Here is a 17930-nt window from a genome sequence, read left to right as displayed (position 1 = left end):
AGCCACCCTTTCCATCTGTCAGCTACCCCTCCCATCTCTCAGCCACCCCTCCCATCTGTCAGCCACCCCTCACATCTGTCAGCCACGCCTCCCATCTGTCAGCCACCCCTCCCTCCCAACTGTCAGTCACCCCTCCCATCTGTCAGCCACCCCTCCCATCTCTCTGCCACGCCTCCCATCTGTAAGCCACTCCTCCCATCTGTCAGCCACACCTCCCTCCCATCTGTCAGTCACCCCTCCCATCTGTCAGCCACCCCTCCCATCTGTCAGCCACTCCTCCCATCTCTCAGCCACGCCTCCCATCTGTAAGCCACCCCTCCCATCTGTCAGCCACCCCTCCCATGTGTCAGCCACCTCATCTGTCAGCTACCCCTCTCATCTGTCAGCCACCCTTTCCATCTGTCAGCTACCCCTCCCATCTCTCAGCCACCCCTCCCATCTGTCAGCCACCCCTCCCATCTGTCAGCCACCCTTCCCATCTGTCAGCCACCCCTCCCTCCCATCTGTCAGCCACCCCTCCCTCCAATCTGTCAGCCACCCCTCCCACCCATCTGTCAGCAACCCCTCTCATCTGTCAGACACAGCACCCATCTCTCAGCCACCCCTCCCTCCCATCTGTCAGCCACCCCTCCCATCTGTCAGCCACGCCTCCCATCTGTCAGCCACCCCTCCCATCTGTCAGCCACCCCTCCCATCTGTCAGCCACCCCTCCCATCTCTCAGCCACGCCTCCCATCTGTCAGCCACCCCTCACATCTGTCAGCCACGCCTCCCATCTGTCAGCCACCCCTCCCTCCCAACTGTCAGTCACCCCTCCCATCTGTCAGCCACCCCTCCCATCTGTCAGCCACCCCTCCCATCTCTCTGCCACGCCTCCCATCTGTAAGCCACTCCTCCCATCTGTCAGCCACACCTCCCTCCCATCTGTCAGTCACCCCTCCCATCTGTCAGCCACCCCTCCCATCTGTCAGCCACCCCTCCCATCTCTCAGCCACGCCTCCCATCTGTAAGCCACCCCTCCCATCTGTCAGCCACCCCTCCCATCTGTCAGCCACCTCATCTATCAGCCACCCCTCTCATCTGTCAGCCACCCTTTCCATCTGTCAGCTACCCCTCCCATCTCTCAGCCACCCCTCCCATCTGTCAGCCACCTCATCTGTCAGCCACCCCTCTCATCTGTCAGCCACCCTTTCCATCTGTCAGCTACCCCTCCCATCTCTCAACCACCCCTCCCATCTGTCAGCCACCCCTCACATCTGTCAGCCACGCCTCCCATCTGTCAGCCACCCCTCCCTCCCAACTGTCAGTCACCCCTCCCATCTGTCAGCCACCCCTCCCATCTGTCAGCCACCCCTCCCATCTCTCTGCCACGCCTCCCATCTGTAAGCCACTCCTCCCATCTGTCAGCCACCCCTCCCATCTGTCAGCCACCCCTCCCATCTCTCAGCCACGCCTCCCATCTGTAAGCCACCCCTCCCATCTGTCAGCCACCCCTCCCATCTGTCAGCCACCTCATCTATCAGCCACCCCTCTCATCTGTCAGCCACCCTTTCCATCTGTCAGCTACCCCTCCCATCTCTCAGCCACCCCTCCCATCTGTCAGCCACCCCTCCCATCTGTCAGCCACCCTTCCCATCTGTCAGCCACCCCTCCCTCCCATCTGTCAGCTACCCCTCCCATCTCTCATTCACTCCTTCCCATCTCTCATTCACCCATCTGTCAGTCACCCTTGCCATCTGTCAGCCACCCCTCCCATATGTCAGCCACGCCTGCCATCTGTCAGCCACACTTCCCATCTGTCAGCCACCCCTCCCTCCCATCTGTCAGCCACCCCTCCCATCTCTCAGCCACGCCTCCCATCTGTCAGTCACCCCTCCCATCTGTCAGCCACCCCTCCCATCTGTCAGCCACCCCTCCCATCTGTCAGCCACCCCTCACATCTGTCAGCCACACCTCCCATCTGTCAGCCACCCCTCCCTCCCAACTGTCAGTCACCCCTCCCATCTGTCAGCCACCCCTCCCATCTGTCAGCCACCCCTCCCATCTCTCTGCCACGCCTCCCATCTGTAAGCCACTCCTCCCATCTGTCAGCCACACCTCCCTCCCATCTGTCAGTCACCCCTCCCATCTGTCAGCCACCCCTCCCATCTGTCAGCCACCCCTCCCATCTCTCAGCCACGCCTCCCATCTGTAAGCCACCCCTCCCATCTGTCAGCCACCCCTCCCATCTGTCAGCCACCTCATCTGTCAGCCACCCCTCTCATCTGTCAGCCACCCTTTCCATCTGTCAGCTACCCCTCCCATCTCTCAGCCACCCCTCCCATCTGTCAGCCACGCCTGCCATCTGTCAGCCACACTTCCCATCTGTCAGCCACCCCTCCCTCCCATCTGTCAGCCACCCCTCCCATCTCTCAGCCACGCCTCCCATCTGTCAGTCACCCCTCCCATCTGTCAGCCACCCCTCCCATCTGTCAGCCACCCCTCCCATCTGTCAGCCATCCCTCCCATCTGTCAGCCACCCCTCCCTCCCATCTGTCAGCCACCCCTCCCTCCAATCTGTCAGCCACCCCTCCCACCCATCTGTCAGCAACCCCTCCCATCTGTCAGACACCCCACCCATCTGTCAGCCACCCCTCCCATCTGTCAGCTACCCCTCCCATATGTTAGCCACCCCTCCCATCTGTCAGCCACGCCTCCCATCTGTCAGCCACACCTCCCATCTGTCAGCCACCCCTCCCTCCCATCTGTCAACCACCCTTCCCATCTGTCAGCCACGCCTCCCATCTGTCAGCCACCCCTCCTATCTGTCAGCCACCCCTCCCATCTGTCAGCCACCCCTCCCATCTGTCAGCCACCCCTCCCATCTGTCAGCCACCCTTCCCATCTCTCAGCCACCCCTACTATCTGTCAGCCACCCCTCCCATCTGTCAGCCACCCCTCCCATCTGTCAGCCACCCTTCCCATCTCTCAGCCACCCCTCCCATCCCATCTGTCAGCCACCCTCACATCTGTCAGCCACGCCTCCCATCTGTCAGCCACCCCTCCCTCCCAACTGTCAGTCACCCCTCCCATCTGTCAGCCACCCCTCCCATCTGTCAGCCACTCCTCCCATCTCTCTGCCACGCCTCCCATCTGTAAGCCACTCCTCCCATCTGTCAGCCACACCTCCCTCCCATCTGTCAGTCACCCCTCCCATCTGTCAGCCACCCCTCCCATCTGTCAGCCACCCCTCCCATCTCTCAGCCATGACTCCCATCTGTAAGCCACCCCTCCCATCTGTCAGCCACTCCTCCCATCTGTCAGCCACCTCATCTGTCAGCCACCCTTTCCATCTGTCAGCTACCCCTCCCAACTCTCAGCCACCCCTCCCATCTGTCAGCCACCCCTCCCATCTGTCAGCCACCCTTCCCATCTGTCAGCCACCCCTCCCTCCCATCTGTCAGCTACCCCTCCCATCTCTCATTCACTCCTCCCATCTGTCAGTCACCCTTCCCATCTGTCAGCCACCCCTCCCATATGTCAGCCACGCCTGCCATCTGTCAGCCACACTTCCCATCTGTCAGCCACCCCTCCCTCCCATCTGTCAGCCACCCCTCCCATCTCTCAGCCACGCCTCCCATCTGTCAGTCACCCCTCCCATCTGTCAGCCAGACCTCCCATCTGTCAGCCACCCCTCCCATCCGTCAGCCACCCTTCCCATCTGTCAGCCACCCCTCCCTCCCATCTGTCAGCCACCCCTCCCTCCAATCTGTCAGCCACCCCTCCCACCCATCTGTCAGCAACCCCCCATCTGTCAGACACCCCACCCATCTGTCAGCCACCCTTCCCATCTGTCAGCCACGCCTCCCATCTGTCAGCTACCCCTCCCATATGTCAGCCACCCCTCCCATCTGTCAGCCACGCCTCCCATCTGTCAGCCACCCCTCCCTCCCATTTGTCAACCACCCCTCCCATCTGTCAGCCACTCCTCCCATCTGTCAGCCACACCTCCCTCCCATCTGTCAGTCACCCCTCCCATCTGTCAGCCACCTCTCCCATCTGTCAGCCACCCCTCCCATCTCTCAGCCACCCCTCCCATCTGTCAGCCACCCTTCCCATCTCTCAGCCACCCCTCCCTCCCATCTGTCAGCCACCCCTCACATCTATCAGCCACGCCTCCCATCTGTCAGCCACCCCTCCCTCCCAACTGTCAGTCACCCCTCCCATCTGTCAGCCACCTCTCCCATCTGTCAGCCACCCCTCCCATCTCTCAGCCACGACTCCCATCTGTAAGCCACCCCTCCCATCTGTCAGCCACCTCTCCAATCTGTCAGCCACCTCATCTGTCAGCTACCCCTCTCATCTGTCAGCCACCCTTTCCATCTGTCAGCTACCCCTCCCATCTCTCAGCCACCCCTCCCATCTGTCAGCCACCCCTCCCATCTGTCAGCCACCCTTCCCATCTGTCAGCCACCCCTCCCTCCCATCTGTCAGCTACCCCTCCCATCTCTCATTCACTCCTCCCATCTGTCAGTCACCCTTCCCATCTGTCAGCCACCCCTCCCATCTGTCAGCCACGCCTGCCATCTGTCAGCCACACTTCCCATCTGTCAGCCACCCCTCCCTCCCATCTGTCAGCCACCCCTCCCATCTCTCAGCCACGCCTCCCATCTGTCAGTCACCCCTCCCATCTGTCAGCCACCCCTCCCATCTGTCAGCCACCCCTCCCATCTGTCAGCCATCCCTCCCATCTGTCAGCCACCCCTCCCTCCCATCTGTCAGCCACCCCTCCCTCCAATCTGTCAGCCACCCTCCCACCCATCTGTCAGCAACCCCTCCCATCTGTCAGACACCCCACCCATCTGTCAGCCACCCCTCCCATCTGTCAGCTACCCCTCCCATATGTTAGCCACCCCTCCCATCTGTCAGCCACGCCTCCCATCTGTCAGCCACACCTCCCATCTGTCAGCCACCCCTCCCTCCCATCTGTCAACCACCCTTCCCATCTGTCAGCCATGCCTCCCATCTGTCAGCCACCCCTCCTATCTGTCAGCCACCCCTCCCATCTGTCAGCCACCCCTCCCATCTGTCAGCCACCCCTCCCATCTGTCAGCCACCCTTCCCATCTCTCAGCCACCCCTACTATCTGTCAGCCACCCCTCCCATCTGTCAGCCACCCCTCCCATCTGTCAGCCACCCTTCCCATCTCTCAGCCACCCCTCCCTCCCATCTGTCAGCCACCCCTCACATCTATCAGCCACGCCTCCCATCTGTCAGCCACCCCTCCCTCCCAACTGTCAGTCACCCCTCCCATCTGTCAGCCACCCCTCCCATCTGTCAGCCACTCCTCCCATCTCTCTGCCACGCCTCCCATCTGTAAGCCACTCCTCCCATCTGTCAGCCACACCTCCCTCCCATCTGTCAGTCACCCCTCCCATCTGTCAGCCACCCCTCCCATCTGTCAGCCACCCCTCCCATCTCTCAGCCATGACTCCCATCTGTAAGCCACCCCTCCCATCTGTCAGCCACTCCTCCCATCTGTCAGCCACCTCATCTGTCAGCCACCCTTTCCATCTGTCAGCCACCCTCCCATCTGTCAGCCACCCCTCCCATCTGTCAGCCACCCCTCCCATCTGTCAGCCACCCTTCCCATCTGTCAGCCACCCCCCTCCCCCATCTGTCAGCTACCCCTCCCATCTCTCATTCACTCCTCCCATCTGTCAGTCACCCTTCCCATCTGTCAGCCACCCCTCCCATATGTCAGCCACGCCTGCCATCTGTCAGCCACACTTCCCATCTGTCAGCCACCCCTCCCTCCCATCTGTCAGCCACCCCTCCCATCTGTCAGCCACCCCTCCCATCTGTCAGCCACCCCTCCCATCTCTCAGCCATGACTCCCATCTGTAAGCCACCCCTCCCATCTGTCAGCCACTCCTCCCATCTGTCAGCCACCTCATCTGTCAGCCACCCCCATCTTCCATCTGTCAGCCACCCCTCCCATCTCTCAGCCACCCCTCCCATCTGTCAGCCACCCCTCCCATCTGTCAGCCACCCTCCCATCTGTCAGCCACCCCTCCCATCTGTCAGCCACCCCTCCCATCTCTCAGCCACTCCTCCCATCTGTCAGTCACCCTTCCCATCTGTCAGCCACCCCTCCCATCTGTCAGCCACGCCTGCCATCTGTCAGCCACACTTCCCATCTGTCAGCCACCCCCTCCCATCTGTCAGCCACCCCTCCCATCTCTCAGCCACGCCTCCCATCTGTCAGTCACCCCTCCCATCTGTCAGCCAGACCTCCCATCTGTCAGCCACCCCTCCCATCCGTCAGCCACCCTTCCCATCTGTCAGCCACCCCTCCCTCCCATCTGTCAGCCACCCCTCCCTCCAATCTGTCAGCCACCCCTCCCACCCCCATCTGTCAGCCACCCCCCCATCTGTCAGACACCCCACCCATCTGTCAGCCACCCTTCCCATCTGTCAGCCACCCTCCCATCTGTCAGCCACCCCCCCATCTGTCAGCCACCCATCCCATCTGTCAGCCACCCTCCCATCTGTCAGCCACCCCTCCCTCCCATCTGTCAGCCACCCCTCCCATCTGTCAGCCACTCCTCCCATCTGTCAGCCACCCTCCTCCCATCTGTCAGTCACCCCTCCCATCTGTCAGCCACCTCTCCCATCTGTCAGCCACCCCTCCCATCCCATCTCAGCCACCCCTCCCATCTGTCTGTCAGCCACCCTTCCCATCTCTCAGCCACCCCTCCCCTGTCAGCCACCCCTCATCTGTCAGCCACCCCTCCCATCTGTCAGCCACCCCTGTCCCTCCCATCTGTCAGTCACCCCTCCCATCTGTCAGCCACCTCTCCCATCTGTCAGCCACCCTCCCATCTGTCAGCCACCCAGCTCCCCCATCTGTCAGCCACCCTTCCCATCTGTCAGCCACCCCTCCCTCCCATCTGTCAGCTACCCTCCCATCTGTCTCATTCACCCTCCCATCTGTCAGTCACCCTTCCCATCTGTCAGCCACCCCTCCCATCTGTCAGCCACGCCTGCCATCTGTCAGCCACACTTCCCATCTGTCAGCCACCCCCCCCTCCCATCTGTCAGCCACCCTCCCATCTCTCAGCCACGCCTCCCATCTGTCAGTCACCCCTCCCATCTGTCAGCCAGACCTTCCATCTGTCAGCCACCCCTCCCATCTGTCAGCCACCCTTCCCATCTGTCAGCCACCCCTCCCTCCCATCTGTCAGCCACCCCTCCCTCCAATCTGTCAGCCACCCCTCCCACCCATCTGTCAGCAACCCCCCCATCTGTCAGACACCCCACCCATCTGTCAGCCACCCTTCCCATCTGTCAGCCACGCCTCCCATCTGTCAGCTACCCCTCCCATATGTCAGCCACCCCTCCCATCTGTCAGCCACGCCTCCCATCTGTCAGCCACCCCTCCCTCCCATCTGTCAGCCACCCCACCCATCTGTCAGCCACGCCTCCCATCTGTCAGCCACCCCTCCTATCTGTCAGCCACCCCTCCCATCTGTCAGCCACCCCTCCCATCTGTCAGCCACCCTTCCCATCTCTCAGCCACTCCTCCCTCCCATCTGTCAGCCACCCCTCCCATCTGTCAGCCATGCCTCCCATCTGTCTGCCACGCCTCCCATCTGTCAGCCACCCCTCCCTCCCATCTGTCAGTCACCCCTCCCATCTGTCAGCCACCCCTCCCATCTGTCAGCCACCCCTCCCATCTCTCAGCCACGCCTCCCATCTGTAAGCCACGCCTCCCATCTCTCAGCCACCCCTCCCTCCCATCTGTCAGTCACCCCTCCCATCTGTCAGCCACCCCTCCCATCTGTCAGCCACCCCTCCCATCTCTCAGCCACGCCTCCCATCTCTCAGCCACCCCTCCCATCTGTCAGCCACCCTCCCATCTGTCAGCCACCCCTCCCTCCCATCTGTCAGCCACCCTTCCCATCTGTCAGCCACCCCTCCTCCCATCTGTCAGCCACCCCTCCCTCCCATCTGTCAGCCACCCCCTCCCATCTGTCAGCCTACCCCTCCCATCTGTCATCTGCTCCCTCCCTCCCATCTGTCAGCCACCCCTCCCATCTGTCAGCCACCCCCCATCCCATCTGTCAGCCACCCTCCCATCTCCCATCTGTCAGCCACCCCTCCCTCCCATCTGTCAGCCACCCCTCCTCCCATCTGTCAGCCACCCCTGTCAGCCTCCCATCTGTCAGCCACCCTCCCATCTGTCAGCCACCCTCCCATCTGTCAGCCATCCAGCTCCCACCCCTCCCATCTCAGCCCCATCTGTCAGCCACCCCTCCCATCTGTCCTCCCATCTGTCAGCCACCCTCCCATCTGTCAGCCACCCCTCCCATCTCCTCCCATCTGTCAGCCACCCTTCCCATCTGTCAGCCACCCCCATCTGTCCTCCCCCATCTGTCAGCCACCCCACCCCGCCCATCTGTCAGCCACGCCTCCCATCTGTCAGCCACCCCTCCCTCCCATCTGTCAGCCACCCTCCCCATCTGTCAGCCACCCTCCCATCTGTCAGCCACCCTCCCATCTGTCAGCCACCCCCATCCCCACCCCTCCCATCTGTCAGCCACCCTCCCTCCAATCTGTCAGCACCCTCCCATCTGTCAGCCACCAGCTCCCATCTGTCAGCCACCCCCATCTGTCAGCTACCCCTCCCATCTGTCCCATCTCTGTCAGCCACCCCTCCTCCCATCTGTCAGCCACCCCTCCCATCTGTCAGCCACCCCCCATCCCATCTGTCAGCCACGCCTCCCATCTGTCAGCCACCCTCCCCATCTGTCAGCCACCCTCCCATCTGTCTGTCAGCCACCCTCCCATCTGTCAGCCCCATCTGTCAGCCACCCCTCCCACCACCTCCCATCTGTCAGCCTCCCATCTGTCAGCCACCCTCCCATCTGTCAGCCACCCCTCCCATCTGTCAGCCATCTGTCAGCCACCCCTCCCATCTGTCAGCCACCCTCCCATCTGTCAGCCACCCTCCCATCTGTCAGCCACCCCTCCCATCTGTCAGCCACCCCCCCATCCCATCTGTCAGCCACCCTCCCATCTGTCAGCCACCCTCCCATCTGTCAGCCACCCTCCCATCTGTCAGCCACCCCCCATCTGTCAGCTACCCCTCCCATCTGTCAGCCACCCCTCCCATCTGTCAGCCACCCCATCTGTCACCCCTCCCCATCTGTCAGCCACCCCTCCCATCTGTCAGCCACCCCTCCCATCTGTCAGCCACCCTCCCATCCCATCTCCCATCTGTCAGCCACCCCTCCCATCCCATCTGTCAGCCACTGTCCTCCCATCTGTCAGCCACCCTCCCTCCCATCTGTCAGCCACCCCTCCCATCTCCATCCCATCTGTCAGCCTCCCATCTGTCAGCCACCCCTCCCATCTGTCAGCCACCCTCCCATCTGTCAGCCACCCTCCCATCCAGCCACCTCATCTCCCATCTGTCAGCCACCCTCCCATCTGTCAGCCACCCTCTCCCATCCATCTGTCAGCCACCCCTCCCATCTGTCAGCCACGCCTCCCATCTGTCAGCCACCCCTCCCTCCCATCTGTCAGCCACCCCTCCCATCTGTCAGCCACCCATCCCCACATCTGTCAGCCACCCCTCCCATCTGTCACCCTCCATCTGTCCCACCCTTCCCATCTGTCAGCCACCCCCCCATCCCATCTGTCAGCCACCCCTCCCATCTGTCAGCCACCTTCCCATCTGTCAGCCACGCCATCCCATCTGTCAGCCACCCCTCCCATCTGTCAGCCACCCCTCCCTCCCATCTGTCAGTCACCCTCCCATCTGTCAGCCACCCTCCCATCTGTCAGCCACCCCTCCCATCTGTCAGCCACCCCTCAGCCACGCCTCCCATCTGTCAGCCACCCCTCCCTCCCATCTGTCAGTCACCCCTCCCATCTGTCAGCCACCCCTCCCATCTGTCAGCCACCCCATCCCATCTCTCAGCCACGCCTCCCATCTGTCAGCCACGCCTCCCATCTGTCAGCCACCCCTCCCTCCCATCTGTCAGCCACCCCTGTCAGCCATCTCCCATCTGTCAGCCACCCTCCCATCTGTCAGCCACCCCTCCCATCTCTCAGCCACCCCTCCCATCTGTCTCCCATCTGTCAGCCACCCTCCCATCTGTCAGCCACCCCTCCCATCCCATGTCAGCCACCCCTCCCATCTGTCAGCCACCCCTCCCATCTGTCAGCCACCCTTCCCATCTGTCAGCCACCCCCATCCTCCCATCTGTCAGCCACCCCTCCCATCTGTCAATCTGTCAGCCACCCTCCCTCCCATCTGTCAGCATCTGTCACCCCCCCATCTGTCAGCCACCCCTCCCATCTGTCAGCCACCCTCCCATCTGTCAGCCACCCTCCCATCTGTCAGCCACCCCCTCCCCCCCTCCCATCTGTCAGCCACCCTCCCATCTGTCAGCCACCCTTCCCATCTGTCAGCCTCCCATCTGTCAGCCACCCTCCCATCCATCTGTCAGCCACGCCTCCCATCTGTCAGCCACCCCTCCCATCTGTCAGCCACCCTTCCCATCTGTCAGCCACGCCTCCCATCTGTCAGCTACCCCTCCCATATGTCAGCCACCCATCCCATCTGTCAGTCACGCCTCCCATCTGTCAGCCACCCCTCCCTCCCATCTGTCAGCCACCCCACCCGCCCATCTGTAAGCCACGCCTCCCATCTGTCAGCCACCCCTCCCTCCCATCTGTCAGTCACCCCTCCCATCTGTCAGCCACCCCTCCCATCTGTCAGCCACCCCTCCCATCTGTCAGCCACCCCTCCCATCTGTCAGCCACCCCTCCCATCTGTCAGCCACCTCATCTGTCAGCCACCCCTCTCATCTGTCAGCCACCCTTTCCATCTGTCAGCTACCCCTCCCATCTGTCAGCCACCCCTCCCATCTGTCAGCCACCCCTCCCATATGTCAGCGACGCCTCCCATCTGTCAGCCACCCTTCCTATCTGTCAGCCACCCCTCCCTCCCATCTGTCAGCTACCCCTCCCATCTCTCATTCACGCCCCCATCTGTCAGTCACCCTCCCATCTGTCAGCCACCCCTCCCATCTGTCAGCCACCCCTCCCATCTGTCAGCCACGTCCCACATCCCCATCTGTCAGCCACCCCTCCCATCTGTCAGCCCTCCCATCTGTCAGCCACCCCTCCCATCTGTCAGCCACCCTCCCATCTGTCAGCCACCCCTCCCATCTGTCAGCCACCCCTCCCATCTGTCAGCCACCCTCCCATATGTCAGCCACCCATCTGTCAGCCACCCCTCCCATCTGTCAGCCACCCCTCCCACCCCTCCCATCCCATCTGTCAGCCACCCCCCATCTGTCAGCTACCCCTCCCATCTGTCAGCCCCCTCCCATCTGTCAGCCACTCTTCCCATCTGTCAGCCACCCTCCCATCTGTCAGCCACCCCTCCCATCTGTCAGCCACCCCTCCCCCATCTCCCCCATCTGTCAGCCACCCCCCATCTCTGTCAGCCACCCTCCCTCCCATCTGTCAGCCACCCTCCCATCTGTCAGCCACCCCTCCCATCTGTCAGCCACCCTTCCCATCTGTCAGCCACCCTCCCATCTGTCAGCCACCCTCCCATCTGTCAGCCACCCTCCCATCTGTCAGCCACCCTCCCATCTGTCAGCCACCCCTCCTCCCATCTGTCAGCCACCCTCCCATCCCATCTGTCAGCCACCCCTCCCATCTGTCAGCCACCCTCCCCATCTGTCAGCCACTCTTCCCATCCCATCTGTCAGTCACCCACCAGCCACCCCTCCCATCTGTCATCTGTCAGCCACCCCTCCCATCTGTCAGCCACCCTTTCCATCTGTCAGCTACCCCTCCCATCTGTCAGCCACCCCTCCCATCTGTCAGCCACCCTCTCCCCCATCTGTCAGCGACGCCTCCCATCTGTCAGCCACCCTTCCTATCTGTCAGCCACCCCTCCCTCCCATCTGTCAGCTACCCTCCCATCTCTCATTCAGCGCCCCCCCATCTGTCAGTCACTGTCCCACTCCTCCCATCTGTCAGCCACCCCTCCCATCTGTCAGCCACCCCTCCCATCTGTCAGCCACGCCTCCCATCTGTCAGCCACCCCTCCCTCCCATCTGTCAGCCACGCCTCCCATCTGTCAGCCACCCCTCCCATCTGTCAGCCACCCCCATTCCCATCTGTCAGCCACGCCTCCCATCTGTCAGCCACCCCTCCCATCTGTCAGCCACCCATCCCATCTGTCAGCCACCCCTCCCATCTGTCAGCCACCCCTCCCTCCCATCTGTCAGCCACCCCTTCCATCTGTCAGCTACCCCTCCCATCTGTCAGCCACTCTTCCCATCTGTCAGCCACGCCTCCCATCTGTCAGCTACCCCTCCCATATGTCAGCCACCCCTCCCATCTGTCAGCCACGCCTCCCATCTGTCAGCCACCCCTCCCTCCCATCTGTCAGCCACGCCTCCCATCTGTCAGCCACCCCTCCCATCTGTCAGCCACCCTTCCCATCTGTCAGCCACCCTTCCCATCTGTCAGCCACGCCTCCCATCTGTCAGCTACCCCTCCCATATGTCAGCCACCCATCCCATCTGTCAGCCACGCCTCCCATCTGTCAGCCACCCCTCCCTCCCATCTGTCAGCCACCCTTCCATCTGTCAGCTACCCTCCCATCTGTCAGCCACTCTTCCCATCTGTCAGCCCACGTCTCCCATCTGTCAGCTACCCCTCCCATATGTCAGCCACCCCTCCCATCTGTCAGCCACGCCTCCCATCTGTCAGCCACCCCTCCCTCCCATCTGTCAGCCACGCCTCCCATCTGTCAGCCACCCCTCCCATCTGTCAGCCACCCTTCCCATCTGTCAGCCACGCCTCCCATCTGTCAGCTACCCTCCCATATGTCAGCCACCCCTCCCATCTGTCAGCCACCCCTCCCTCCCATCTGTCAGCCACCCCTCCCTCCCATCTGTCAGCCACCCTCCCTTCTGTCAGCCACCCCTCCCATCTGTCAGCCACCCCTCCCTCCCATCTGTCAGCCACCCTCCCATCTGTCAGCCACACCTCCCATCTGTCAGCCACCTCTGATCAGCCGTTATCTTCCTCCGCCACACACACGCATAGTGAATAGAGGGGGATTAACCCCGGTTCTGAGTTTAATAGAGGGTGATGAACCCCGGCTCTGAGTTGAATAGAGGGTGATGAACCCTGGCTTTGAGTTGTATAGAGGGTGATTAACCCCGGCTCTGAGTTGAATAGAGGGTGATTGGCTCTTAGTTGAATAGAGGGTGATTAACCCCGGCTCTGAGTTGATCAGAGGGTGATTGGCTCTGAGTTGAATAGAGGGTGATTGGCTCTCAGATGGCTCTTAGTTGAATAGAGGGTAATTGGCTCTCAGATGGCTGATCAGAGTTGACCAGAGAGTTGAATGTGTGTCTATGTTCCTTTCTTATTTACATCGTAGTCATTTACCAAGCACTCTTATCCAGAGAGACTTCCAGGTTGTGCATTCAATTAAGATAGCTAGGTGGGACAACCATATATCTCAGTCATAAAAACATTTCCTCAATAAAGGTTAGAGCTGTTAACATGGTGATAGTGTGGGTCGTACTTTTAGTACTTTAGTGTTAGTTCACAAAAGGCTTTTTTTGTGTGGTGGAAGAGGTACTGTAGAGTTTCAGATGTTTTCTGAAGATGGGCAGCGACTCTGCTGTCCTTGCGTCAGGGGGAAGATGGTTCCACCGTTGGGGTGCCAGGACAGAGAAGAGACTGGGCTGAGTGGAACTCACCTGTTGTTCCGCAAGGGACATGTCTGTGGGTTTAATCTGAAGGTAGAACATGTCTGTGGGTTTAATCTGAAGGTAGAACATGTCTGTGGGTTTACTCTGCAGGTAGAACATGTCTGTGGGTTTAATCTGAAGGTAGAACGTGTCTGTGTGTTTAATCTGAAGGTAGAATTTCTGCCCCTGAACAGGCAGTCAACCCACTGTTCCTAGGCCGTCATTGAAAATAAGAATATGTTCTTAACTGACTTGCCTAGTAAAATAAAGGTAAAAAAAAAAATTGACACACCTACTCATTCAAGGGTTTTTCTTTATTTTTTAAAACTATTTTCTACATTGTAGAATAATAGTGAAGACATCAAAACTATGAAATAATGTAGTGAACTATGGAATCATGTAGTAATCTTTTTTAACAATTCCAAATATATTTTATATTTGTGATTCTTCAAAGTAGCCACCCTTTGCCTTGATGACAGCTTTGCACACTCTTGGCATTCTCTCAAACAGCATCATGAGGAATGTTTTTCCAACAGTCTTGATGGAGTTCCCACATATGCTGAGCACTTGTTGGCTGATTTTCCTTCACTCTGCAGTCCAACTCATCAAATCAAATCAAATTGTATTGGTCACATACACATGGTTTGCAGATGTTATGTTCGTCAAAAGAGAGATCAAGGTCCAGAGTAACGCCGAGGTCCTTCACAGTTTTATTTGAGACAACTGTACAACCATTAAGATTAATTGTCAGATTCAACAGAAGATCTCTTTGTTTCTTGGGACCTAGAACAAGCATCTCTGTTTTGTCCAAGTTTAAAAGTAGAAAGTTTGCAGCCATCCACTTCCTTATGTCTGAGACACAGATTTCTAGCGAGGGCAATTTTGGGGCTTCACAATGTTCCATTTAAATGTACAGCTGTGTGTCATCCGCATCGCAGTGAAAGTTAACATTATGTTTTCGAATGACATCCCCAAGAAGTAATATATATAGTGAAAACAATAGTGGTCCTAAAACGGAACCTTGAGGAACACCAACATTTACAGTTGATTTGTCAGAGGACAAACCATTCACAGAGACAAACTGATATCTTCCCGACAGATAAGATCTAAACCAGTCCAGAACTTGTCCGTGTAGACCAATTTGGGTTTCCAATCTCTCCAAAAGAATGTGGTGATCGATGGTATCAAAAGCAGCACTAAGGTCTAGGAGCACGAGGACAGATGCAGAGCCTCAGTCTGATGCCATTAAAAGGTAATTTACCACCTTCACAAGTGCAGTCTCAGTGCTATGATGGGGTCTAAAACCAGACTGAAACATTTCATATACATTGTTTGTCTTCGGGAAGGCAGTGAGTTGCTGCGCAACAGCCTTTTCAAACATTTTTGAGAGGAATGGAAGATTCGATATAGGCCCGATAGTTTCGTTTTTTTGTATTTTCTGGGTCAAGGTTTGGCTTTTTCAAGAGAGGCTTTATTACTGCCACTTTTAGTGAGTTTGGTACACATCCGGTGGATAGAGAGCCGTTTATTATGTTCAACATAGGAGGGCCAAGCACAGGAAGCAGCTCTTTCAGTAGTGTAGTTGGAATAGGGTATTTTCAGCATTGTGTCAAGAGATATAGTCCTAAAACACTTGAGTATCTCCCTTGATCCTAGGTCCTGGCAGAGTTGTGCACACTCAGGACAACTGAGCTTTGAAGGAATACGCAGATTTAAAAAGGAGTCCGTAATTTGCTTTCTAATAATCATGATCTTTTTTTCAAAGAAGTTAATTAATTTATTACTGCTGAAGTGAAAGCCATCCTCACTTGGGGAATGCTGCTTTATTAGTTAGCTTTGCGACAGTATCAAAAATACATTTCGGATTGTTCTTATTTTCCAATTGTGACTAGGGGGCACTATTTTCATTTTTGGAAAAATAACGTTCCCGTAGTAAACAGGATATTTTGTCAGAAAAATATGCTAGAATATGCATATAATTGACAGCTTGGGATAGAAAACACTCTAAAGTTTCCAAAACTGTAAAAATATTGTCTGTGAGTACAACTGATATTGCAGGCGAAAGTCTGAGAAAAATCCAATCCGGAAGTGACTCATCTTTTGAAAGCTCTGCGTTCCAATGTGTCCCTATTAAGCAGTGAATGGGCTATCAACCAGATTACTCTTTCTCCTTATTCCCCAAGGTGTCTACAGCATAGTGACGTAGTTTTACACATTTATGTTGAAGAATACCCGTAAGCGGCTACATTGCGTATGTGGTCACCTGATGGCTCTCAGAGTGATTGTAGCGTAAATTACAGAGGTAGCCATTATTCCAATTGGTCCTACTGAAAAACCAATTGTCCAGGTGGATATATTAAGGAATAGATATTTGAAAAACACCTTGAGGATTGATTATAAACAACGTTTGCCATGTTTCTGTCGATATTATGGAGCTAATTTGGAATATTTTTGGTGTTTTCGTGACTGCAATTTCCAGGCGATTTCTCAGCCAAATGTGAAGAACAAACGGAGCTATTTCGCCTACAAAAATAATCTTTTGGGAAAAAAGGAACATTGGCTATCTAACTGGGAGTCTCGTGAGTGAAAACATCCGAAGCTCATCAAAAGTAAACAATTTAATTTGATTGCTTTTCTGATTTCCGCGACCAAGTTACCTGCTGCTAGCTGGACAAAATGCTATGCTAGGCTATCGATAAACTTACACAAATGCTTGTCTAGCTTTGGCTGTAAAGTATATTTTGAAAATCTGAGATGACAGGATGATTAACAAAAGCCTAATTGTGTCTCAATATATTTCACTTGTGATTTTCATGAATAGGAATATTTTCTAGAAATATTTATATCCGTTAAATTAGTGTCAGTCGATGATTACGCTCCCGGACTCGGGATGGGGAGTCATTAGAGGTTTTAATTAAGTTGGAAAAATAGGATGATCGAGCAGCAGTAAGGGATCTTCGATACTACATGGTGTAACGGTTTTCTTCCATTGAAGGAGAGGAGGACCAAAATGCAGCGTTGTTAGTGTCTAACATGTTTAATAAAGACAATAAATGTGAACACTACAAAATAACAAAATGTGAGAAACCGAAACAGTCCTATCTGGTGCAGAGACACAAAGACAGAAGACAACCACCCACAAAACCAAACACAAAACAGGCTACCTAAATATGGTTCCCAATCAGAGACAATGACAAAATCCTGCCTCTGATTGAGAGCCATATTAGGCCAAACAACAAACCCAACATAGAAACACAAAACATAGAATGCCCACTCAGGTCACGTCCTGACCAACAATAAAACAAAGAAACACAAAAGAACTATGGTCAGAACGTGACAGTATCCCCCCAACAAGGTGCGGACTCCGACCGCAAAACCTCAACCTATAGGGGAGTGTCTGGGTGGGCATCTGTCCGCGGTGGCGGCTCTGGCGCAGGACGTGGAACCCACTCCACCATAGTCTTTGTCCGCTTTAGTCTCCTCCTAGGAACGGCGACCCTCACCGCCAACCTTGAACTGGCAACCCTACTAAAGGGCCCGAGAGGTAGCTCAGGACCGAGAGGTAGCTCAGGACCGAGAGGTAGCTCAGGACCGAGAGGTAGCTCAGGCTGGTTGACGACTCTGGCAGCTTCTGGCAGACTGGCGGCTCTGGCGGCTCCTGGCTGACTGACGGCTATGGCGGCACCTGGCTGACTGGCGGCTCTGGCGGCTCCTGGCTCATTGGCGGCTCTGGCAGCTCCTGGCTGACTGGCGGCTCTGGCGGCTCCTTGCAGACTGGCGGCTCTGGCGGCTCCTTGCAGACTGGTGGCTCAGGACAGACGAGAGACTCTAGCAGCTCTGGACAGGCGGGAGACTCTAGCAGCTCTGGACAGGCGGGAGACTTTAGCAGCTCTGGACAGGCGGGAGACTCTAGCAGCTCTGGACAGATGGGAGAATCTGGAGGCGCTGGAGAGGAGGAAGGCTCTAGCAGCGCTGGACAGGCGGGAGCTCCTGTAGACAAAGGACAGAGAGACAGCCTGGTGCGGGAGGCTACTGGAGTACTGGAGATCTTGAGAGCAGGGCTGGCACCATCCACCCTGGCTGGATCTTCACCCTAGCCCGGCAGATGTGGGGAGCTGGGATGTAGCGCACCAGGCTAAGCACGCGTACT

The sequence above is a fragment of the Oncorhynchus gorbuscha genome, linkage group LG02 (genome assembly GCF_021184085.1).
Source record: "Oncorhynchus gorbuscha isolate QuinsamMale2020 ecotype Even-year linkage group LG02, OgorEven_v1.0, whole genome shotgun sequence".
Classification (NCBI taxonomy): domain Eukaryota; kingdom Metazoa; phylum Chordata; class Actinopteri; order Salmoniformes; family Salmonidae; genus Oncorhynchus; species Oncorhynchus gorbuscha.
This window is presented reverse-complemented; position numbering follows the sequence as displayed.